Here is a 26510-nt window from a genome sequence, read left to right on the forward strand (position 1 = left end):
TGTGCTGGTTCCTCAGGTGTGTAAAACAGAATTAACACGTGACTGCCTCATCCATTCAACAAAACCTCTGGAGTCATCCCAAACACCTCTCTCTCTCCCCACATCCATCCAATCTATCAGCAAGCCTGTCCACCCTACATTAAGGAAAGGTCTAGAATCCCACTTTTCCTGTCCCCCCTCTCCTACTAACATAGTCCAAGCCTCCATCACTTCTTGCCTGGATGCTAGCAAGTGCCTCCTAGCAGGGCTTTTGCTTTCTCTCCTGGCCCCCATTCAGTCTATTCTCCACCTGCCTTTAGTCTTTATGCAAATACCCACTTCTCAGTGAGACTTTCTCAGACCATCCTGTTCAGAACTGTGTCCCTCTGCTCCAATGCCCTTTGCCCTCCCTGCCTATTTTCCTTCTTACCACTGCTCACTATCTAACATACTATATATTTTACTAATTTATTGGGGCTATTGTACTTTTTCATCTCAATGGAATATAAGTTCCATGAGTTCATGAGTTTGGAGTATTTTGCTCAGTGGACTAAACAGTAGCCTTTGGCAAATAGTAAAGATTTAATAGAGATTTGATAAATATGCAAATAAATACCTATCAAACACATTCTGTATGCCAGACACTGCACTGGGTTGCTATATTTAGATGGGACAAAGCACCACCCAAATATAAGTGCTGCTATGATTTTGTTCTTATCGGTACCACTGCCTTACACTGTGCTTTTAGCATTCAAGAGCTTCCACAGCCCTTGGAATAGACAGCGTCTTGGTTAATTGTATAGTAACCAAGTGAGATAGGTTGGGCAGAAACTGTTATCACTGTTTACAGATCAAGGTTCTCATCAGATGAATGGACTGCCTACATTCATATGGTAATTAAGTGGCAAGAGCTACTAGGACTAGAAATCAGGTCCTCCTAAAACAGAGGCAATTTTTTTTTCAGAGGCTATTTGACATTAATAAATACTTGCTAAAAGAAAACAAGAGTATCTCTTGTTCAAGAATGTGAACATTTGGGCAAGGGGAAAAGGTTGGATCTATTAATCACAACTTATACTAAGATAAATCCAAAATGGATCAAGGATTTAAATGTGAGAATATTAAGCCACAGAAGTTCTAGTAGAATATACTTGAGAATCATTTTGTTATTTTGGAGCAGGGAAGGCCTTTTATAATTATGACTCCAAAGTCCATAGGTCCTGACAGAAAAAGATCGACAAATTCAACTACACAAAAGAAAAAAATAAAAATCCCTGGGTGGTGAAACCATCACAAGAAAATGACAAATAAATAGGAAGCATAGGAAACTCCAATCACAAGTAGCCGGCTGGCTTCCTTGCTATGTAAAGAACTATGAATGAATTGGAGAAACTTAATTACCCAATAAAATATGGTCAAGGAGGTGAACATATAATTCATAAAAATATATAGAAATGATTTTTTATTATAAAAACATAGGAGTGATATCACTAAAAATGGCAGAGTATAGAGAACTACAAGACTAGGTGTCTCCATTAAAACAACAATTACGCTGGCAAAAACTGTCAGAATAAACTTTATCAGAGCTCTGAAAACTAACTTAAAAACTTAGAACAACCAGGGGAATAATTAATAAAGAAACAAACCACTAAAGTTTGGTAAGAGACTATTACGGTGTTTTAACTTACCCACCTACATCCCTGACTCCCAGCTTAGTGGCATCTATGGGGATGGCAGCTCATGTTCCTGAAGTGGCTTGCTGATCCCAGAGAGGGTAATATGGACTGCTTTCAAGGAATTGTGGTAGTGTGGTTTGACATGCCTGGAGGTTCTCTGAAGGGACTGGCTAAGGGACCTACCTGCCTTTGCTTTGCTCACCTTGGAACTTTTGTAGGGATGGAGCAGCTTCCTGGGCAGCATTTGTAAAGAGCATTTAAAAGGAAATATACCAGCTACAACCTCCTGATAACAGACCAAAAAGCCTGGGAAGAAAAATGCTGGGGGCAATAAAGCCTTGAAAGGTTCCATGCGTACCAGGAAATCTAAAGGGGCACATGTGTGTCCAGAGTCAGAACCATGTTTAGAAAAGGCCTGCGAAAACCTTAAGCTTTCACCCCCAGCTGACCTCTGGGCCTGCCTACATGGGAAGTGAAGGCTAAAGCAGAGCCCAGAGATGCTCTCCAACCCCATCAATCTGCAAAGGCTGAGAGAGCCTTTTTTTCACTTTTGGCTCCAGGTATTTAAGGAAACCTCTGTCAAATTTCACTAGCTGACCACAAAGCTAACCAGAAACTTCAGTTACCACACATGACAAAGAATATTCCCTTTGTAAAAGCAGTTTAGAAAAGTCATCAAATGACTACAAACTAAAAGTAGCAAAAACAGACCCTAGAGAGGGAGAATTTGATTTCTAGTTACCATGTTAAAATATTCAAAATGCCCAGTTTTTAACAAAAAATTATGAGGCATGCAAAGAAGTAAGACAGTATGGCTCCCTTCACAGGAAAAAGTAAATGAAGAAAAACTTCTGAAGAAATCCAGAGATGAACCTTATTAGACAAAGATTTTAAATCAAAGGTCTTAATTATACTCACAGTGCTAAAGAAAACTAAAGGAAACCAGGAGAACAATGTCCCACCAAATAGAGAATATCGATTAAGAGACAGAGATTATAAAAAGTAACCAACCAGAAATCCTAGAGTTGAAAAGTATGATAAGTGAAATGAAAAATTCAACCACAGATCTGGAGAGATGGAAAAAGAATCAGCAGACTTGGAGAGAGGCCAATTGAGATTGTTCAAGGAACAGAAAGAAAAACCAATGAAGAAAAATTAGTACAGCCTAACATACTTTGGAACACCATCAGGAATGCCAGCATACACATATTATGTTGGGAGTTCCAGAAGGACAAGAAAGAAAGGAGCAGAAAAACTATTTGAAGAAATAATTGCCAAAAATAATCCAAAATCTGAGATTTCTTCAAGAAGCTCAATAAGCTCCAAGTAGGATAAATTCAAAGACATCCATACTGAGACACAATAAAATTGTTCAAAGTCAAAGACAAAGAGAGAATCCTGAAAGCCAAAAGAGAAGAGTGCCTCATCACATATAAGGACTCTTCAGTAAGATTAACAATCAATTTCTCCTAAAAAATCATGGTGGGCAGAAGGCAGGGGGATGACATATTTAAAATGCTCAAAGATAAAATAAACCCATTAACCAAGAATTCTATATTAAGCAAGTTTATCCTTCAAAAATGAAAGAGAAATAGAAACATTTCCAGATAAAAGCTGAGGAAGTTAAGGCTATCTCACAAGAAATGCTAAGGAGAGTCCTTTATATTGAAAGGTAAGAATATTACAGAGTAACTTGAAACTACATGAAGAAATAAAGAACACTGATAAAGTTAACTACATAAGTAAACATAAAACCAATGTTATTGTATTTTCAGTTTTTAACTACTCTGTTTTTTCCTATATGATTTAAAAGACAAATACACAAAACAATAAATATACATCCATGCTAACTGGGCACACAATGCATACAGATGTAATTTGTGACATCAACAACATAGCAAGGGATAAAGGGGATGGAGTTATACAGGAGCAGAGATTTTATATAGTACTCAAATTAAATTAGTATTAATTCAAACTAGATTGTTAGTATAATCCCCAGAGTAACCACTATGAAAATAACTAATATACAGAAAATAAAGAAATACACAGAAAAGGAAATGAGAAAGGAATCCAAACCATGTGTATTAGGGTTCTTAGAAAAAACTGAACCAGTGTGTAGATATAGATAGAGGAGATAACTAGGAGATACGAATCCAGATGTACATATTTGTTAAAGGAATTGGTATCTGTATATGTGTGTGTGGGTGTGTATACATATACATATATGAACTTAGAGGAAGGTTCATGTGGTTATGGAGGCACAAAGTCCCGCATCTGCTGTCCTCAACCTGGAGAACTAGGAACCAGTAGTGTAATTCAAACTGAGTCCAAAGACCAAAGAACCAGGGAACCTGATGGTGTAATTCCCTGCCCAAGGCCAAAGGCCTTAGAAATGGGAGGCTGCTGGACTCCAAAGGCCCAAGAATCAGAAGCTCCAATTTCTGAAGGCAGGAAAATATGGACTTTCCAGCTCAAGAGACAGAAGAAATTTACCCTTTCTTTGCTTTTTTAAAAAAATTCATGCCCTCAGTGGACTTGATGATACCTATCCACATTGGTGAGGATAGATCTCTTTACTCAGTCTCCTGAATAAAATGCTAATATCCCAGAAAGACCTTCACAGACACACCCAGAAATGTTTTATCCTTAGCCCAATTATCCCTTAGCCTACTCAGAAAGTTGACACATAAAATTAACCACCACATCATACACTAAAAAAGAAACAAAAACAGAAGTCAACAATGGAGGAATTGAGGAATAAAAAAACATAAGATTTATAGAAAACCAATAGCAAAATGGCAGAAGTCCTTCTTAAAAGTAATTATTTTTAAATGTAAATGGATTAAAACATTGAACAAAAGTCAGAGATTGGCAGAACGGGAGAAAAAAAAAGCAACCCACGATCCAACTATATGCTTTGTATGGGAGGCTCATTTTAGATCCAAAGACACAACTAAGCTGCAGGTGAAATGATGGAAACAAATTCCAAGTAAACAGAAACCAAAAATGAGCAGGGATGGCTAAACTAGTATCAGACCAAAATATACTCAAGTCAAAAATTATTTCAGAGACAAATAAGGCATTATATATTGAGAAAAGGGTCATTTTCTCTAGAAATATAGCAATTATAAACATATACATGTAACAATAGAGCCTGCAATTACACAAAGCAAAAACTAACAGAAATGAAAGGAGAAACAGACAATTCTATAATAATAGTTGGAAGATTTCAACACCCTGCTTTAAATAAGGGACAGACAGCTACGTGAAAAATAAACAAGGAAACAGACAATATGAAGAAAACTATAAATCAACTAATCTAACAGACATAATACAGATCATTTAACCCAACTACAGAAGAATAAACATTCTTCGCAAGTGCACTGGGATAGACCATAAATGTACACATGAAAAAGTCTCAATACATTAAAAAAAGAATGAAACCATACAAAATATTTTCTCTAACAACAATGGAATGAAATTAGAAGTCAATAACAGAAGGAAATTTGGAAAATTCATAAATAGGTGAAAATTAAGTAGCATACTTTTAAATAGTAAATGGATCAAAAAAATCACAGGGGAAATTAAAAAACACTTTGAAAAACACTTCATGAAAATAAAAACACAACACACCAAAACTTACAGGCTACACTGAAAGAGGTACCCAGAAGGAGATGCACAGCATTAAGAAAGAAGAAAGATCTCAAATCAATAACTTAACCTAAACTTACTAGAAAAACAGGAGCAAACCAAAGGTAGCAGAGGGAAGGAAATAATAATTAGAGCCAAATAAAAAAAAATAGAGTAGGAAAGCAATGTAGAGAAACAACTAAACAAATGTTGGTTCTCTGAAAAGATCAACAAAATTGACTAATCTTTGGCTAAACTGATTAAGAAAAAAGAGAGTCTCAAATTAATAAAATAATGAAAGTGGGACATGACTACTGACTATACAGGAATAAGGATTTTAACAGGATATTGTGAACTGTACACCAACAATTTAGATAACCTAAATGAAATGGACAAATTCCTAGAAACACACAAACTACCAAGACTGCTCAAGAAGAAATATAAAATCTGAATAAGACTATAAGAAGTAAAAAGAATGAGTAATAAAAAAACCTCCCAACAAAGAAAATCCCAGGACCAGATGGTTTTACTTGTTAATTCCTCCAAACATTTGAAGAACTAAGACTAACTGGCCTCAAACTCATCTAAAAAATAGAACAGGAGGAAATACCTCCTAACTCATTCTATGAAGCCAACATTACCCTGATAGCAAAGCCAAAGATACTGTAACAAAAGAAAAATACACATAAATATCCACAATGGATATAAATACAAAAATTCTCAATGAAATAAATACTAGCAAGCCTAATCCAGCAGCATATTAAAAGGATTATACATCATGACTAAGGTTTTGTCCACAGAGTGTTAAGGTGGGTCAACATATGAAAGTCAATCAGTGTAATATAGCACATTAATAAAATGAAAAGAAAACATGATCCTCTCAAGTAATGTAGAAAAAAAATCTGACAATTCCAACATTTGCATTATAAAAACACTCAACAAACTAGGATCAGAAGGGAACTTCCTCAACATGATAAAGGGAGCTTATGAAATAACAGCTAAAATCATTCTCAATGGTGAAAGATGGAAAGTTTTACCCTTTAGAGATTAGGAACAAGACAAGAATGCCCACTTTCACCATTTCTATTCAGCAGTGTACTGGAAATTCTAGCTAGAGCAATTAGGCAAGGAAAAGAAATAAAAAACATCTAAATTGGACAGGTGGGAGTAAAACTACTTTTATTAACAGATTATATGATTTAAATATAGAAAATCCTAAAGCACGCGCACACACACACACACACACACACACAAATTAGACTAATAAATTCAGCAAAATTCCAGGATAAAAGATCAACAGGCAAAAATCAGTTATACTTTTATTCATTAGCAATGAACAATCTGAAAAGGAATTTAATAAAATAATACAATTTATAATAGCATCAAAAAGAACAAAATACTAAGGAATAAATGTAACCAAGAAAGTAAAATCTCACACATGACTACTACAAAACTTTGTTGAAAAAATTCTAAAGAACCTGAATAAATGGAAGACATCCTTCGTTCTTGTACTGAAAGACTTAACATTGTTAAGATGGCAATACTACCCGAAGCAATCTACAGATTTGATGTACTTCGTATCAAAATTTTACCAGCCTTTTTTGAAAAACTGAAAAAGCCAACCCTCAAATTCATACAGAATTGTTACAGGCCATGAAGAGCCAAAACAACCTTGGAAAATAACAAAGTTGGAGGACTCAAACGTTCTGAATTCAAAACTTACTGCAAAGCTACAGTATTGAAAACAGTGTGGTAATGACATAATGACAGATATACAGACCAATGGAAACAGACCGCAGAAATAAATCCTCATACATAAAGATGTTTTTTGACAACAGTGCCAAAACCACTCAGTGGAGAAAGGACAGGTTCCTCAACAAATGCTGCTGGGAAAACTGGACATCAACATGCAGAAGAAGGAAGAGGACCATTACCTAAACCTCACATATAAATAAACTCCAATACCAATCAAGGACTTAAATGTGAGACCTGAAATAATAAAACTGTTATAAGAAAACACTGGAGAAAAGCTTCTTGACATTGGATTTGGCAATGATTTCATGGATATGACACCAAAGGCAAAGGTAACAAAAGAAAAAAAGACAAATTGGACTTAATGAAAATAAAAATTTTGTGCATCAAAAGACACCATCCACAGAGCAAAAAGAAAATATTTACAAATCATATATTTGATAAAGGATGACTATCTAGAATATATAGAGAAATCCTGAAACTCAGCAAAACAACTAACAACCTGATTAAAAATGGGAAAAGGACTGGTATTTCCCAAAGGAAGATTTACAAAATGGCCAAAAAGCACATGAAAAGATGATCAACATCACTAATCATCAGGGAAATGGAAATCCAAACTACAATGAGACACCACCTCACATTCATTACGATCAATACCAAAACAAAAAACAAAAAAACAAGTATTGGCAGGATATGGAGAAATTGGAACCCTTGCGCACTGTTGGTGGGAATGTAAAATGGTGCAGCCACTGTGGAAACCATACAGTATTTGTCTTTTTGTGACTAGCTTATTCAAGGTGGTCAAATTAGAGAAGTCAAATTCATAAAGACAAAGTAGAATGGGAGTTGCCAGCAGCGGGGGAAGGGGCAAGTGGGGAGTTATTGTTTAATGGGTTTATGGGTACTGAGTTTTAGTTTTACATGATGAAAAGAATTATGGAGATGATGGTAGTAATGGTTGTACATTATGAATGTATTTCATACCACTGAAATGTGTATTTAGATATGATTAGGATGATACATTTTATCTATGTTATGTATACTTTAGCACAATAAAAAATTGAAAAGAAAACTATGAAAAGATGCTTAACTTCACTTCTAATAAGATAAATATGAATAAAAACTATACTAAAGTAACATTCTGCTGAGAATGTAAATTGGTATAACCCTTTTGGAGATTGATTTGGCACTCTCTTGTAAAATTATAAACACACATGACCCTCATCCACCAATTCCATTTTTAGGAATTTATTTTTACAAATGTGAAATGATGTGTGAAATAACTGTATATATATAGTTATTGCCTTCAGTGGGGCTTAGATAGGAATAAAGGATTAGGCAAAGCAATCATGGAACATCTATACAGTAGATATTCTGTAGCAAAAAGATAAAAGGTCTAAAGTGATTCAAAGAGCAATCTTTATGATACATTGTTAAAAGGAAAAAAGCAAAGTTCAAAACAATGTTTCTAATGTGATACTTCTTAAGCAAAAACCAAAAGAAGAAAAAGAAGTAATCTGCATTGGCTTGCACAGGCACCGAGAAGCTCAGTTGGGTTTTGACAGTGGAGGGAACAGATCAGAAGGAAGGAGGAATATAAAGTTGGATATTTACTTCTCTAATTCCGTCCCTGTGGGGTATGTACAGGGGTCCTGGGTCATTGCTCCTGTCAAGGTCCTCTCTCCATTGCTCTGTCCAGGTCTTGGTCATTTCTCCTATACATCAAATCCAACCTCTTTAGCCTGCTTTCATCATCTGATCCCCTTCCCACTCTAACCTAACTTTTCTTTACTCTTCAGACAGGCCCATGCATTTGGAAGAGCCCCTACCCTCCACCTCTGCAATGCTGAAAGCCTGGTGTCTCAGTTCCTACACCTAGCGGCAGCCCCCACAACTCCCACACAGACTTGGGTTGTCTGTATTTCCTGATAGGAGAGCTGTCAGAGCAGCTGGAAACTGTCTCTGCCTCTCCTACTCAGTGCTCTGCTGCTCAGCATCCTCTCCCAAGGCTCCTGGGACTAGAATAATGGTCAGGAAAGGGGGCTTTTACAGGTTCTGTTCACCCTTGCTCACTGTTACCTCTGGAGAGGAAGTTCTGCCTTCTAGCTTCCCACAGACAACCTTCCCTGTTCCCCCTGCTGTCCTGTTGCCTGCTGCCCAAGGAAAACCTAATCCAACTATATGGTAAGGCAACTCTGGTATGATAGGCAAACAGATTTGTCATTTCCTTCCTCACTTGCTACCAATGTTTCTGAAGATATCTAGAAATACATAAGCTCACTACTCTAGGTTTTAGCAGCATTACATCTTAAATAGCACTTACGCAAATCTAATAGTCTTTGCTCTTCACAGGAGTCTGGAAATGCTTGTGGAGAGAGGGGAGACAGGGCAGGAATTATACTCATTTAATAGACAAGGAAATTTAGGTTTTGAGAATTCGAGTTACTTAAACAAGAAGGTCTGATCCTCAAGAGCTATGTAAATTTGATTAATTCCTGTAACCACAGGGCTTAAGGAATGTGTTCCATGATGTGAGGAGACTGAGCTTTAGGATCAAAGGAGAAAAGAGCTCAGGAGCCCATTGAACAGCCCTATGAAAATTTCTAACAATGGCTCTGAGGGAGTCTTGAGTTCTCTCCACCTAGGCCAGGATCCCTGCTCCAAAGGTACAGATACTGAAGGGAGTATATTTGCAATTAGACATTTATTCTTACCTAAACCCACCCATATCTACTCTGCCTTCACTGTTCCCCATTCAAGTTATGACACCATCATCATTAAGTTATTTAAGCAAAAAGCCTAAAAGTCATCCATGATACCTGTTTTTTCTTTACCCGACATCTATCAGTCACTTCTGTTAGCTGCACTTCCAAAATCTGTTACAAATATGTCTAATTTTTTCATTTCTGCTACTCCCCTTGACAGCACAATATTGGTGCCACTTGGATTATTAAAATCATTTCCTAACTACTTTGATTCTACTCTTTCCACCCTAAAGTCATTTTCCAACAGAGCAATCTAAAATATTCCCACTTTCAACACTGGCCTGACTAGGGTGTTTTACACCAACCCCTCCTCTGAGAAAAATGAGAAAAAATAAAAGATAACTTGTATGGGGAACAATAAGGACAAAGTAGATTTGGGTGGGGTTAGGTGAAAATAAATTTGCAAATTACAGATATACTCCCTTCAGAATACATTTGTACCTATGTGATTAGGGACCCTGGCCCAGGTGGAAAGAACTCAGGACTCACTCAGAGCCATTGTTAGGAATTTTCATAGAGCTGTTTAACAGGCCCGAGCTCTTTTCTCCTTTGATCCTAAAGCTCAGTCTCCTCACATCATAAAACACATTTTTTTATTAAACTGCTTAAATGCATTAGAGATTTCACAAGTCAGAATTTGCAGGGTCAGGATCTGGAAGAAAAGATACCAGGAAAGATTAGGTGTGAAATATATGACAGCTCTACCCCTCAAAGCCAATACTGATTCTTAAAGTAAAACCTGGGGATGACAGACTAAGAAGCTTAGAAGACCTCTGGACATATTCATAGGTTGGAGGGGAGGAAATGGGAGTTCAGGGTCCACCAAGGAAGATGGCCCTGATAAGCAATCCTGGCTTCTGACTGAGGAACTGAAGAGCTATACCTGAAGAGTAAAAGTAAAACATAAATAGACAAGCCCTCACAAAGAATGAAGTACAGCTTCAGTCCCCTCTGGATGAGGGTGATCTAGCCCTAGCCAAGCTGATAGTTAAAAGCAAAAGTAAATACTCTCTAATGGAACAATACATTAACCAGAAATGTTAAGAAAAAAATCTTGACGGCAGCCAGGAAAAAACTAACAAATAAAGGAGAAATGATTCTAATGACCAGATTTCTCATTAGAAACCATGGAGATCATGAGACAGGGAAACAACATCTTTAAGGTGCCAAAAGAAGAAGAAAAAACTGTCAAACTGGAATTCTATAGCCAGTGAAAATATTCTTCAGGAATTATGGAAAAATAAGGAGACTGTCAGAAGGAAAATAGAGAGGATTGATCACCATCAGATCTGTTGTAAAAGAAATGCTAAAAGAAATTATTCAGACTGAAGAGGAATGGTCCTAGAGGGAAATACAGAACTTCAGAAATTGAAGAGCAGCAAGTATCTACTATCAAGTATCAAGAGAGACATTACATAATGATAAAAGAGTCAAATGTGGGAGGATTACGGGAAGATGGCAGCGTGAGTAGTTCAGAGGAAATCTCCTCCTCAAAACACATATATTTATGAAAATACAATAAATACAACTATTCCTACAAGAGACACCAGTGGAAGCAGTACAACAGCCAGGATACATCTACATCTGTGAGAACTCAACATCACACAAAGGGGGTAAGATACAAGCCGCGGCCAGGCGGGATGCGAATGCTCCCCCACCCCAGAACCCGGTGGGAAGAAAGGAGTTGGAATGGGGAGGGAGTGAAGGCCCAGGACTGCTAAACAACCAGCTCTAGAAATCTGCACCCGGAGCGCAGACACAAGGTGCACGGGGTGCTAGATATTAGAGAAACAGAAAATCAAAACCTGTGAGCAGGTCCCTGCAACCAGCGCCCCTGAGACAAAAGAAAAGCGAGTGCTTTCTGCAAGTCTTAAAGAGACAGGGACCCCATAACTGGACGAAGTCATCCCAGCACACTTAGCCAGCAGCTAGGAATCCCAGGGAACCTCAGGCACCCTAAACCCCAATGAGGCAGCACAGCTCTGAAGCCCCTCATGACACTAAGCAGCCTGCCAGTCCTTCCTCCAACTGGCGTGGACCCCGACACACCGGCCCAGTAGCGGGAGAGTGGCAGCGCGTGCCAGGGGCAGTAGTGCCGGAAGGGACCGGGAGCGGGTTGCGTGCGCCAACGGCGCTAGAGGGGACCAAGAGAGGCTTGTGCGAGCCTGCAGCGGTGGCGACCGAACAGCCCGGGTGCAGCTCACACACACTGGTGGTAGTGGAGCCAGAGGAGTAAGGGAGAGGTCGCGCGGGAGAGCCCCGTGCACACCAGCAGCAGAGCCAGAGGGAGCAGGCGCACTCCCAGAAGCCGACCGGAATCCCAGCCCAATGCACAGCCACTCGGGCCAGAACCAAAGGCCACTGCTGTTATACAGCTGCCCGGCAGGGGTGCCGCTATCATGCAGGCGCCCACCTGGCATGCCTGCCACTCCCCGCAGGGCTCCATGCTGCTCTGACGGAGACCCCGCCACAGCAGCTTACGGGATTAACCCGGTGGCTGCTCCAGGAGTGCGGGTAACTGACACAGGCAGCGGAGAAGGGCAAGGATTCCAGCAAGCAGGAAAGGAGTTTCTTCTCCCAGCTGACACACCCGCAACCTGCCTACAGCCACTGCTATCACCATGAAAAGGCAAAAAACTTTAGTCCAGTCCAAGATAGTTCAGACAACACCTGAGAGAGGATCTGCAGAGACAGACCTAACCAGTCTCCCTGAAAAAGAATTCAAAATAAAAATCATAAACATGCTCACAGACCTGCACAGAAATATGCAAGAGCTAAGGGATGACGTCCAGAGGGAGATTACAGAAGTGAAACAAACTCTGGAAGGACTTATAAGCAGAATGGATACGATGCAGGAGGCCATTGATGGAATAGAAACCAGAGAACAGGAACACATAGAAGCTGACAGAGAGAGAGATAAAAGGATCTCCAGGAATGAAAGATTATTAAGAGAACTGTGCGACCAATCCAAAAGGAACAATATCCGTGTTATAGGGGTACCAGAAGAAGAAGAGAGAGAAAAAGGGGAAGAAAGTGTCTTTGAAGAAATAATTGCTGAGAACTTCCCCAGACTGGGGGAGGAAATAGTTGCTCAGACTATGGAGGCACACAGAATTCCTGAGAGATGGGACCCAAAGAGGACAACACCAAGACACATAATAATTAAAATGGCAAAGATCAAGGACAAGGACAGAGTATTAAAGGCAGCCAGAGAGAGAAAAAAGGTCACCTACAAAGGAAAACCCATCAGGCTATCATCAGCCTTCTCAACAGAAACCCTACAAGCCAGAAGAGAATGGCATGATATACTTAATGCAATGAAACAGAAGGGACTCGAACCAAGACCACTGTATCAAGCACGATTATCATTTAAATATAAAGGAGGGATTAAACAATTCCCAGAGAAGCAAAAGTTGAGGGAATTTGCCTCCCACAAACCTCCTCTACAGGGTATCTTAGAGGGACTGCTCTAGATGGGAGCACTCCTTAAAAGAGCACTGATCAAAACACCCAACATATGAAGAATGGAGGAGGAGGAATAAGAAGGGAGAGAAATAATCATCAGACTATATTTATAATAGCTCAACAAGCAAGTTAAGTTAGACAGTAAGGTAGTAAACAAGCTAACCTTGAATCTTTGGTAACCATGAATCTAAAGCCTGCAACTGCAGTAAGTACATATCTTTCAATAATCACCCTATATGTAAATGGACTGAATGCACCAGTCAAAAGACACAGAGTAATAGAATGGATAAAAAAGCAAGACCCATCTACATGCTGCTTACAAGAGACTCACCTCAAACCCAAAGACATGTACAGATTAAAAGTCAAGGGATGGAAAAAGATATTTCATGCAGACAACAGAGAGAAAAAAGCAGGTGTTGCAATACTGGTATTAGACAAAATAGACTTCAAAATAAATAAAGTAACAAGAGATAAAGAAGGACATTACATAATGATAAAGGGCTCAGTCCAACAAGAGGATATAACCATTATAAACATATACGCATGCAACACAGGAGCACCAACATATGTGAAACAAATACTAACAGAATTAAAGGAGGAAACAGAATGCAATGCATTCATTTTGGAAGACTTTAACACACCACTCACTCCAAAGGACACAGAGGCACTGAACAACACACTAGAACAGATGGACCTAATAGACATCTATAGAACTCTACATCCAAAAGCAACAGGATACACTTTCTTCTCAAGTGCACATGGAACATTCTCCAGAATAGACCACATACTAGGCCACAAAAAGAGCCTCAGTAAATTCCAAAAGATTGAAATCCTACCAACCAACTTTTCAGACCACAAAGGTATAAAACTAGAAATAAACTGTACAAAGAAAGCAAAAAGGCTCACAAACACATGGAGGCTTAACAAGATGCTCTTAAATAATCAATGGATCAATGACCAAATTAAAATGGAGATCCCGCAATATATGGAAACAAATGACAACAACACAAAGCCCCAACTTCTGTGGGACGCAGCAAAAGCAGTCTTAAGAGGAAAGTATACAGCAATCCAGGCATATTTAAAGAAGGAAGAACAATCCCAAATGAATAGTCTAATGTCACAATTATCAAAGTTGGAAAAAGAAGAACAAATGAGGCCTAAGGTCAGCAGATGGATGGACATAATAAAGATCAGAGAAGAAATAAATAAAATTGAGAAGAATAAAACAATAGAAAAAAATTAATGAAACAAACAGCTGGTTCTTCGAGAAAATCAACAAAATAGATAAGCCTATAGCCAGACTTATTAAGAGAAAAAAAGAGTCAACACACATCAACAGAATCAGAAACGAGAAAGGAAAAATCAGGACGGACCCCACAGAAATACAAAGAATTATTAGAGAATACTATGAAAATCTATATGCTAACAAGCTGGAAAACCTAGGAGAAATGGACAACTTCCTAGAAAAATACAACCTTCCAAGACTGACCCAGAAAGAAACAGAAAATCTAAACAGACCAATTACCAGCAACGAAATTGAATCAGTAATCAAAAACTACCCAACAAAACCCCCAGGCCAGATGGATTTACATCGGAATTTTATCAGACATACAGAGAAGACATAATACCCATTCTCCTTAAAGTTTTTCAAAAAATAGAAGAGGAGGGAATACTCCCAAACTCATTCTATGAAGCCAACATCACCCTAATACTAAAACCAAGCAAAGACCCCACCAAAAAGAAAACTACAGGCCAATATCCCTAATGAATGTAGATGCAAAAATACTCAACAAAATATTAGCAAACCGAATTCAAAAATACATCAAGAGGATCATACACCATGACCAAGTGGGATTCATCCCAGGGATGCAAGGATGGTACAACATTCGAAAATCCATCAACATCATCCACCACATCAACAAAAAGAAGGACAAAAACCACATGATCATCTCCATACATGCTGAAAAAGCATTCGACAAAATTCAACATCCATTCATGATAAAAACTCTCAACAAAATGGGCATAGAGGGCAAGTACCTCAACATAATAAAAGCCATATATGATAAACCCACAGCTAACATCATACTGAACAGTAAGAGGCTGAAAGCTTTTCCTCTGAGATCGGGAACAAGACAGGGATGCCCACTCTCCCCACTGTTACTCAACATAGTACTGGAGGTCCTAGCTGTGGCAATTAGACAAAACAAAGAAATACAAGGAATCCAGATTGGTAAAGAAGAAGTCAAACTGTCACTATTTTCAGATGACATGATATTGTACATAAAAAACACTAAAGACTCCACTGCAAAACTACTAGAACTAATATTGGAATTCAGCAGAGTTGCAGTATACAAAATCAACACACAGAAATCTGTAGCTTTCCTATACACTAACAATGAACCAATAGAAAGAGAAGTCAGGAAAACAATTCCATTCACAATTGCATCAAAAAGAATAAAATACCTAGGAATAAACCTAACCAAAGAAGTGAAAGACCTATACCCTGAAAACTATTAGACACTCTTAAGAGAAATTAAAGAGGTCACTAACAAATGGAAACTCATCCCATGCTCCTGGCTAGGAAGAATTAATATCATCAAAATGGCCATCCTACCCAAAGCAATATACAGATTCAATGCAAACCCTATCAAATTACCAACAGCATTCTTCAATGAACTGGAACAAATAGTTCAAAAATTCATATGGAACCACCAAAGACCCCGAATAGCCAAAGCAATCCTGAGAAGGAAGAATAAAGTGGGGGGGATCTCGCTCCCTAACTTCAAGCTCTACTACAAAGTCACAGTAATCAAGACAATTTGGTACTGGCACAAGAACAGAGCCACAGACCAGTGGAACAGAATAGAGACGCCAGACATTAACCCAAACATATATGGCCAATTAATATATGATAAAGGAGCCATGGACATATAATGGGGAAATTATAGTCTATTCAACAGATGGTGCTGGCAAAACTGGACAGCTACATGTAAGAGAATGAAACTGGATCACTGTCTAACCCCATACACAAAAGTAAACTCCAAATGGATCAAAGACCTGAATGTAAGTCATGAAACCATAAAAGTCTTGGAAAAAAACATACGCAAAAATCTCATGGACATAAACATGAGTGACTTCATCATGAACATATCTCCTCGGGCAATGCAAACAAAGGCAAAAATGAACAAGTGGGAATGTACCAAGCTAAAAAGCTTCTGTACAGCAAAGGACACCATCAATAGAACAAAAAGGAACCCTACAGTATGGGAGAATATATTCATAAAAGACAGATCCGATAAAGAATTGACATCCAAAATATATAAAGAGCTCACACACCTCAACAAACAAAAAGCAAATAATCCAATTAAAAAATGGCAGAGGAGCTGAATAGACCGTTCTCTAAAGAAGAAATTCAGATGGCCAACAGACACATGAAAAGATGCTCCACATTGCTTGTTATCAGAAAAATGCAAATTAAAACCACAATGAGATATCATCTCACACCAGTAAGGATGGCTACCATCCAAAAGACAAACAACAACAAATGTTGGCGAGGTTGTGAAGAAAGGGGAACCCTCCTACACTGCTGGTGGGAATGTAAATTAGTTCAACCATTGTGGAAAGCAGTAAGGAGGTTCCTCAAAATGCTCAAAATAGAAATACCATTTGACCCAGGAATTCCCCTTCTAGGAATTTACCCTAAGAATGCAGCACTCCAGTTTGAAAAAGACAGATGCACCCCTATGTTTATTGCTGCACTATTTACAATAGCCAAGATATGGAAGCAACCTAAATGTCCATCAGTAGATGAATGGATAGAGAAGATGTGGTACATATACACAATGGAATATTACTCAGCCATAAGAAAAAAACAGACCGTATCATGTGCAACAATATAGATGGAGCTAGAAGGTATTATGTTCAGTGAAATAAGCCAGGTGGAGAAAGACAAGTACCAAAGGATTTCACTCATATGTGGAGTATAAGAACAAAAGAAAACTGAAGGAACAAAACAGCAGCAGAATCACAGAACCCAAGAATGGACTGACAGTTACCAAAGGGAAAGTGACTGGGGAGGATGGGTGGGAAGGGAGGGATAAGGGCAGGGAAAAAGGAAGAGGGCATTATGATTAGCATGTATAGTATGTGGGAGGCACGGGGAAGGCTGTGCAATACAGAGAAGACAAGTAGTGATTTTATAGCATCTTACTACACAGATGGACAGTGACTGTGAAGGGGTAAGTGGGGGGGACTTGGTGAAGGGGGGAGCCTAGTAAACATAATGTTCTTCATGTAATTGTAGATTAATGATACCAAAAAAAGGAGTCAAATGTGCTATACCTAAGAACATAGCTCCAAGAGGTATGAAGCAAAAATATGATAGAATTTTAAGATATTGGACATATATATTGAAACTCCTCAAAAATGCTATAATTTTTGCTTTCAACAGTCATATATATTTTTAAACATTCAAGTAAAATAGAAAAATTCACAATCATACTTGGAGACATCAACACTCCATTCTCAGTAGCCAAGAGAATAAGATAGAAAATCAGCAAAAATACAGAAAACCTTAACAACACTACCACCAAAACTTGAGCTCACTGACATTTATTGGAGACTCCATCGTGGGCAGATACACTTTTTTCAAGTGCACATGTAGCATTCATCAGGATACATCTTTTTCTGCGGTAATAAAACAAATCTTAACAAATTTAAAAGAATGGAAATTATACAAAACATGCTCTCATACTATACCAGAAATAAACTAAAAATCATAACAGAAGAGTACCTGGAAAATCCTCAAATATTTGGAAATTAAACACCAGACTTCTAAATAACCCATCATCAAAGGTGAAATCACAGGGAAATTGGAAAATATTTTAAATGGAATAAAAATGAAAACGTAGTCTATCAAAAATTGTGGGATTTAAGTGAAGCAGTGCTTAGAGGGAAATTTACAGAATTAAATACTTTACTTACATATGAGAAAATAAGGCCTCAGACCAAAATCCAGGATTAAAACGTAAGAAATCAGTAAAAGAGCAAAATCAACATAAAACAAGCAAAAGGGAGGTAAAAATAAAAAGCAGAAATTAATGCAATTGAAAACAGAAAAATAATAGAAAAATCAATAAAACCAAAAGTTGATTCCCTGAAAAGATTAATGAAATTGATAAAATTACAGCTAGACTGACCAAGATAAAACACAAGAATATACAAATCAGCAATATCAGAAATAAAAGAGGGGATATTAATAAAGACCCTCAGACATTAAAAATATGTTAAGGGAGAAGGCTTAAAGATGGCAGCATGAGAAGTGAGATAGAAACCTCCACCCAAAACCACATATTAAGTGAAAATACAGTGAATACAACTAATCCTGAAACAATGACAGGAAAGAAGACTGTGACAGACTACATCTGGAGAGAAGAGAAGACCTCATGGAAAAGGGTAAAGTAGCAAAGCCCCAATCCAGAGGGACCCAAGCTTTCCCCCAACACCAGCTCACTAGACGGAGGAAGAAAAATGGAGTGGGGAGGAAGTAGAAGCCCAGGACTGCTGAACACCCACCCTTGGAGATCTGCTCCAGCTGCATGAACCCACATTGCATGGTGTTCTGGAGATTAGTGGGGTTGGAAAGCAAAGACAGGCAGAATATTTGCAGAGACTGAGATTATAGCCATTTGTGGAGAGCTGGTACCCACAACCGGCTGCTCTGGGCCAAAAGATAGACTTCCCAACAGTGAGAGGGCTGCTAAACAGGCAAGGATTACACAGAGTTTGCTGCTCAGGAGAAAGGACAGGAGGAAAAAATTGCCCTAGTACACAGAGCCCAGCAGGTTGGGAACTTTCAGAAGCTTCAGGCAATCCATCCCTCTAGCTGGCAATGCAGCCGAGGCCCCCCCCCCCCCCCTGTGATACACAGCTGGCTGCTCCTTCCTCCTGGCAGGCAGTGGTCTGCACGCCTGCTGCCCCAACCATTGTGCCAGGCCAGACAGACGGCAGCTGTGCCTAAGGCAGCTACAACGGCATAGCATAGAGGCTCCTCCTGGCATGCTTGGCCCACTGGCCCTGGCAGTGGAGACCAGCACTGCAACCAGAGCACAAAAAAGAATTTTTCTCTCCCAGCAGGCACCAGCACCGCATGTCTGTGATCCCTGCCATCACTCCAGGTTCTGGGCAGCTCCGGAGAGTACAGCTTCTGGGCACAAGAAGACGCTGCCTACACAAACTTATTATTCTATAGCAATCATAAGAAATAGGAAATGGAAAAAGAATCTGGTACAAACCAAAATCCCTCAAACACCAGAAAGAGGGTTAAGTGAAACTGAGATCACCAATCTTCCTAATAAAGATTTCAAAATAAAAATAAAAAAACATGGTCATGAAGCTACAGAAAAATATTCAAGATCTTAGGGAGGACGTCAAGAAAGAGACAGACACTTTGAAAAATACAAGACCCAAAATGAAACATACAATGGAGTGATTTAAAAGCAGATTAGATGAGGTAGAGGAGACGGTAAATGAAATAGGAATTAGAGAACAGGAATACAAAGAAGCTAAGGCAGAAAGAGAGAAAAGGATCTGTAGGAATGAAAAAATAAGAGATCTATGCAATCAATCCAAATGAAACAATAATTGCATTATGGGGTACCAGAAGAAGAAGAAGAAGAGAAAAAGGGATAGAAAGTCTCTTTGATGAGGTAATTGCTGAAAACTTCCCCAATCTGGGGAAGAAAATAGTCTATCAGACCATGGAGGCGCACATATCTCCCAACACAAGGGATCCAAGGAAGACAACACCAAGACATATAACAATTAAAGTAGCAAAGATCAAGGACAAGGACAGAGTATTAAAAGCAGCCAGAGAGAGAAAAAAGATCACCTACAAAGGAAAACCCATTAGGCTATGATCAGACTTCTCAGCAGAAACCTTCCAGGCCAGAACAGAGTGGCATGATATATTTTATGCAATGAAACAGAATGGCCTCAAACCAAAAATACTCTACCTGGCAAGATTATCACTTAAATTTGAAGCATGGATTAAACAATTTCCAGATAAGCAAACGTGAGAGAATTTACCTCCCACACACCATCTCTACAGTATATTTTGGAGGGATTGCTATAGATGGAAGTATTCCTAAGGCTAATTAGCTGCCACCAGAGAAAATAAAACCACAGTAAAGGAAGTAGACCAATTATTAAGCAAACACAAAATAAAATTGACTACCCACAACGTCAGCTAAGGGATAAATAAAGAGTACAGAATGTGACAATATACAAAGAGTTGAGAAGAGAGAAAAAGAGGGGGAAAAAAGAACCCTCAGATTGTGTTTGAAATAGAGTATGAAACAACTTAGGTTAGACTCTTAGTAAAGAAGCTGCCCTTGAACCTTTGGTAACCACAAATCTAAAGCCTGCAATCACAATAGGTACATATCTATTGATAATCACCCTAAATATAAATGGATTGGATGAACCAATCAAAAGACATACAGTTACTAAAAACAAGACCCATCTATATGCTGTCTACAAGAAACTCACTTCAAAGCCAAAGACATATACAAGACTAAAAGTGAAGGGATGGAAAAAGATATTTCATGTAAATAACAGGGAGAAAAAAGCAGGAGTTGCAGTACTCGCATCAGACAAAATAGACTTCAAAACAAAGAAAGTCACAAGAGACAAAAAAGGACATTACATAATGAAAAAGGGGTCAGTTCAACAAGAGGATATAACCATTATAAATATCTATGCACCCAACACATAAGCAACTACATATGTTAAACAAATACTAACAGAATTAAAGGGGGAAGTAGGAGACAATGTATTCATTTTAGGAGACTTCAACACACCACTCACTCTGAAGGACAGATCAACCAGACAGAAAATAAGTAAGGAGACAGAGGCACTGAACAATGTATCAGAACAGATGGATCTAACAGACATCTACAGAACACTCCATCCAAAAGCAACAGGATACACATTCTTCTCAAGTGCACAAGGAACATTTTCCAGAATCAATTGCATACTAGGCCACAAAAGGAGCCTCAGTAAATTCAAAAAGACTGAAACGTTACCAACCAGCTTCTCAGATCACAAAGGTATCAAACTAGACATAAACTATGCAAAGAAAATGAAAAGCCCACAAACACATGGAGGCTTAACGACATGCTCCTAAATATTCAATGGATCAATTACCAAATAAAAACAGAGATCAAGCAATATATAGAGACAAATGACTGCAACAACTTAATAGTGCAAAATCTGTTGGATGCAGCAAAGGCTGTTCTAAGATGGAAGTATATTGCAATACAGGCTAACCTCAAGAAAGAACAACAATCCCAAAAGAACTGTCTAAACTCAGAATTAATGAAACTAGAAAAGAACAAATGAAGCTGAAAGTCAGTAGAAGGGGGGACACAATAAAGATCAGAGAAGAAATAAAATTCAGAAGAATAAAACACTAGAAAGTATCAATGAAACCAGGGGTTGGCTCTTTGAGAAAATAAATAAAATAGATAAACCCACAGCCAGACTTATCAAGAAAAAAAGAGAGTCTACACACATAAACAGAATCAGAAATGAGAAAGGAAAAATCACTACACACACCATAGAAATACAAAGAATTACGAGAGAATACTATGAAAAATTATATGCTAACAAACTGGATAACCTAGAAGAAATAAACAACTTTCTAGAAAAATACAACCTTCCAAGGCTGACCTAGGAAGAAACAGAAAATCTGAACAGACCAATTACCAGCAATGAAATTGAACTGGTAATCAAAAAACTACCTAAGAACAAAAACCCTAGGCCAGATGGCTTCACTGCTAAATTTTATCAAACATTTAGAGAAGACATAATACCCATTCTCCTTAACATTTTCCAAAAAGTAGAAGAGGAGGGAATACGTCCCAACTCATTCTATGAGGCCAACATCACTCTAATACAAAACCAGGCAAAGACACCAAAAAAAGAAAATTACAGACCAGTATCCCTGATAAACACAGATGCAAAAATACTCAACAAAATAGTAGCAAACCAAATTAAAAAATACATTAAAAAAAGCATCCATCATGATCAAGCAGGGCTTATTCCAGAGATTCATGGATGGTACAATATTCAAAAATCCATCAACATCATCCACCACATCAACAAAAAGATGCTGCCCTTGAACCTTTGTACCTTATGCTCTCTATACATGCTGAAAAAACGTTCAACAAAATTCAACATCCATTTATGATAAAAACTCTCAACAAAATGGGCATAGAGGGCAAGTACCTCAACATAATAAAGGCCATACATGACAAACCCAAAGCCAACATCATACTTAATGGCAAAAAGCTGAAAGCTTTTCCTCTAAGATCGTGAACCAGACAAGAATGCCCACTCTTCCAACTTTTATACAACATAGTTCTGGAGGTTCTAGCCATGGCAATCAGACAACACAAAGAAATAAAAGGCATCCAGATTGGTAAGAAACAAGTTGAAATTGTCACTGTTTGCAAATGACATGATATTGTACTTAAAAAACCCTAAAGAATCCACCCCAAAACTACCAGAACTAAACCTGAATTCAGCAAAGTTTCAGGATACAAAATTAATACACAGAAATCTGTTGCATTCCTAAATACTAATGATGAACTAACAGAAAGTGAAATCAGAAAAACAATTCCATTTACAACTGCATAAAAAATAATAAAATACCTAGGACTAAGTAGGTGAAATCCCTATACCCTGAAAACTACAAGACATTCATGAGAGAAATTAAAGAAGATACCAATAAATGGAAATACATCCCGTGCTCATGGATAGGAAGACTTAATATTGTCAAAATGGCCATCCTGCCTAAAGCAATATACAGATTCAATGCAATCCCTACCAAAATACCAACTGCATTCTCAACAAACTGGAACAAATAGTTCTAAAGTTCATATGGAACCACTAAAGACCCCGAATAGGCAAAGCAATCCTGAGAAGGAAGAATAAAGCTGGGGAGATTACGTCCCCCAACTTCAAGCTCTACTACAAAGCCACAGTAATCAAGACAATTTGGTACTGGCACAAGAACAGACCCATAGATCAATGGAAAGGATAGAGAGCCCAGATATAAACCCAAGCATGTATGATCAATTAATATATGATAAAGGAGCATGGATATACAATAGGGAAACGACAGCCTCTTCAACAACTGGTGTTGGCAAAACTGGACAGCTACATGTAAGAGAATGAAACTGGATCATTGTTTAACCCCATACACAAAAGTAAACTCAAAATGGATCAAAGACCTGAATGTTAAGTCATGAAACCATAAAACTCTTAAAAAAATATAGGCCAAAATCTCTTGGACATAAACATGAGCAACTTCTTCATGAACATATCTCCCTGGACAAGGGAAACAAAAGTAAAAATGAACAAGTGGGACTATATCAAACTAAAAACTGCTGTAGAGCAAAGGACACCATTAGGAGAACAAAAAGACATCCTACTGTATGGGAGAATATATTCATAAATGGTATAACCAATAAGGGGTTGACATCCAAATTATATAAATAGCTCAACAAACAAAAAGCAAATAAGCCAATTAAAAAATGGGCAGAGGAGCTGAACAGACACTTCTCCAAAGAAGAAATTCAGATGTCCAACAGGCACATGAAAAGATGCTTCACATCACTAATCATCAGAGAAATGCAAATTAAAACCACAATGAGATATCACCTCACACCAGTTAGGATGGCCAACATCCAAAAGACAAACAACAACAAATGTTGGCAAGGATTTGGAGAAAGGGGAACCCTCCTACACTGCTGGTGGGAATGTAAATTAATTCAACAATTGTGGAAAGCAGTATGGAGGTTCCTCAAAAAAACTCAAAATAGAAATACCATTTGACCCAGGAATTCCACTCCTAGAAATTTACCCAAAAAATACAGGAGCCCAGTTTGAAAAGACATATGCACCCCTATGTTTATCGCAGCACTATTTACAGTAGCCAAGAATGTAAGCAACCCAAGTGTCCATCAGTAGATGAATGGATAAAGAAAATGTGGTACATATACACAATGGAATATTATTCAGCTATAAGAAGAAAACAACCTCTACCATTTGCAACAACATGGATGGAGGTAGAGGATAGTATGCTCAGTGAAATAAGCCAGGTGGAGAAAGACAAGTTTCGAATGATTTCAGTCATCTGTGGAGTATAAGAGCAAAGAAAAAACTGAAGGAAGAAAACAGCAGCAGACTCGCAGAACCCAAGAATGGACTAACAGTTACTAAAGGGAAAGGGACTAGGGAGGATGGGCGGGAAGGGAGAGATAAGGGGAAAAAGGGGTATTACAATTAGCACAGATAATGTGAGTGGGGGCATGGGGAAAGCAGTATTGCACAGAGAAGTCAAGTAGTGATTCTATAGCATCCTATTATGCTGATGGATAGTGATTGCAATGGGGTATGTGGTGGGGACTTGATAATGGGGGGAGTCTAGTAACCACAATGTTGCTCATGTAAGTGTATATTAATGATACCAAAATGAAAAAAAAGAAAAGAAGATGTGGTACATATACACAGTGGAATATTATTCAGTCATAAGAAAAAAACAAATCCTACCTTTTGCAACAACATAGATGGAGCTAGTGGCTATTATGCTTAGTGAAATACACCAGGTGGAGAAAAACATTTACCAAGTGATTTTACTCATTTGTGGAGTGTAACATCAAAGCAAAACTGAAGGGACAAAACAGCAGCAGACTCACAGACTCCAAGAAGGGACTAACCATTACCAAAGGGGAGGGGTGTTGAGGGTGGGTGGGGAGCGAGGGAGAAGGGGATTAAGGGGCATTATGTTTGGCACACTTAATGTAGAGGGGTCACAGGGAAGACAGTGTAGCACAGAGAAGACAAGTAGGGACTCTATGGCATCTTACTACACTGATGGACAGTGACTGCAGTGGGTGCGGCAGGGGACTCGATAACATGGGTGAATGTAGTAACCACATTGTTGCTCATGTGAAACCTTTGTCAGATTGTATATCAATGATACCTTAATTTAAAAAATGATGGTGAGATGTGCATTGATTTGATAAAGGCAGGAGCAGACAGAAAGAAATTGGGTGGAAAGTCAAATAGACACTTACTGGAGCTGTGGTAACAACTGAGACCAGACCAGCAGTTCCAGCCGCTGAGAACAAAGCAGAAGCCAGAGACAAAGCAACAAGATCGGCCTGTGTGTCTGCAAGACTTTCTGCTGGGGAGGTTGGAGAAGGAGCTAATTGAAGAGTCTACAGAAAAGAAGAGAGAAGCAATTGAGAGGCGGAGCCAGGATGGTGGCGTGAGTAGAGCAGTGGAAATCTCCTCCCAAAAACACATAGAGCTATGAAAGTATAACAAAGAAAACTCTTCCTAAAATAGAGACCAGAGGACACAGGACAACATCCAGACCACATCCACACCTGCAAGAACCCAGTGCCTTGCGAAGGGAGAGAGGAAGGCCACAAACCAACAAGAAGGGAAGCTCTTCCAGCGGTCACTCGTACCAGCTCTGCAAACTATCTCTATCACCATGAAAAGGCAAAACTACAGGCAGACAAAGATCACAGAGACAACACCTGAGAAGGAGACAGACCTAACCAGTCCTCCTGAAAAAGAATTCAAAATAAAAATCATGAACATGCTGACAGAGATGCAGAGAAAAATGCAAGAGCAATGGGATGAGATGCAGAGAAAAATGCAAGAGCAATGGGATGAAGTCCGGAGGGAGATCACAGATGTCAGGAAGGAGATCACAGAAGTAAAACAATCCCTGGAAGGATTTATAAGCAGAATGGATAAGATGCAAGAGGCCATTGAAGGAATAGAAGCCAGAGAACAGGAACGTATAGAAGCTGACATAGAGAGAGATAAAAGGATCTCCAGGAATGAAACAACACTAAGAGAACTATGTGACCAAGCCAAAAGGAATAATATTCGTATTATAGGGGTACCAGAAGAGGAAGAAAGAGGAAAAGGGATAGAAAGTCTCTTTGAAGAAATAATTGCTGAAAACTTCCCCAAACTGGAGGAGGAAATAATCGAACAGACCATGGAATTACACAGAACCCCCAACAGAAAGGATCCAAGGAGGACAACACCAAGACACATAGTAATTAAAATGGCAAGGATCAAGGTCAAGGAAAGAGTTTTAAAGGCAGCAAGAGAGAAGAAGGTCACCTATAAAGGAAAACCCATCAGGCTAACA

General features: G+C 38.6%; 1 protein-coding gene across 2 annotated transcripts in view; it reads right to left on the minus strand.

The window, feature by feature from the left end:
• Positions 1-26510, minus strand: part of C3H3orf20 (chromosome 3 C3orf20 homolog) — a 98735-nt gene that overhangs the window by 10012 nt on the left and 62213 nt on the right. The gene's annotated exons all lie outside the window — the stretch shown is intronic.

Source organism: Manis javanica, chromosome 3 (assembly GCF_040802235.1).
Source record: "Manis javanica isolate MJ-LG chromosome 3, MJ_LKY, whole genome shotgun sequence".
NCBI classification, from domain to species: domain Eukaryota; kingdom Metazoa; phylum Chordata; class Mammalia; order Pholidota; family Manidae; genus Manis; species Manis javanica.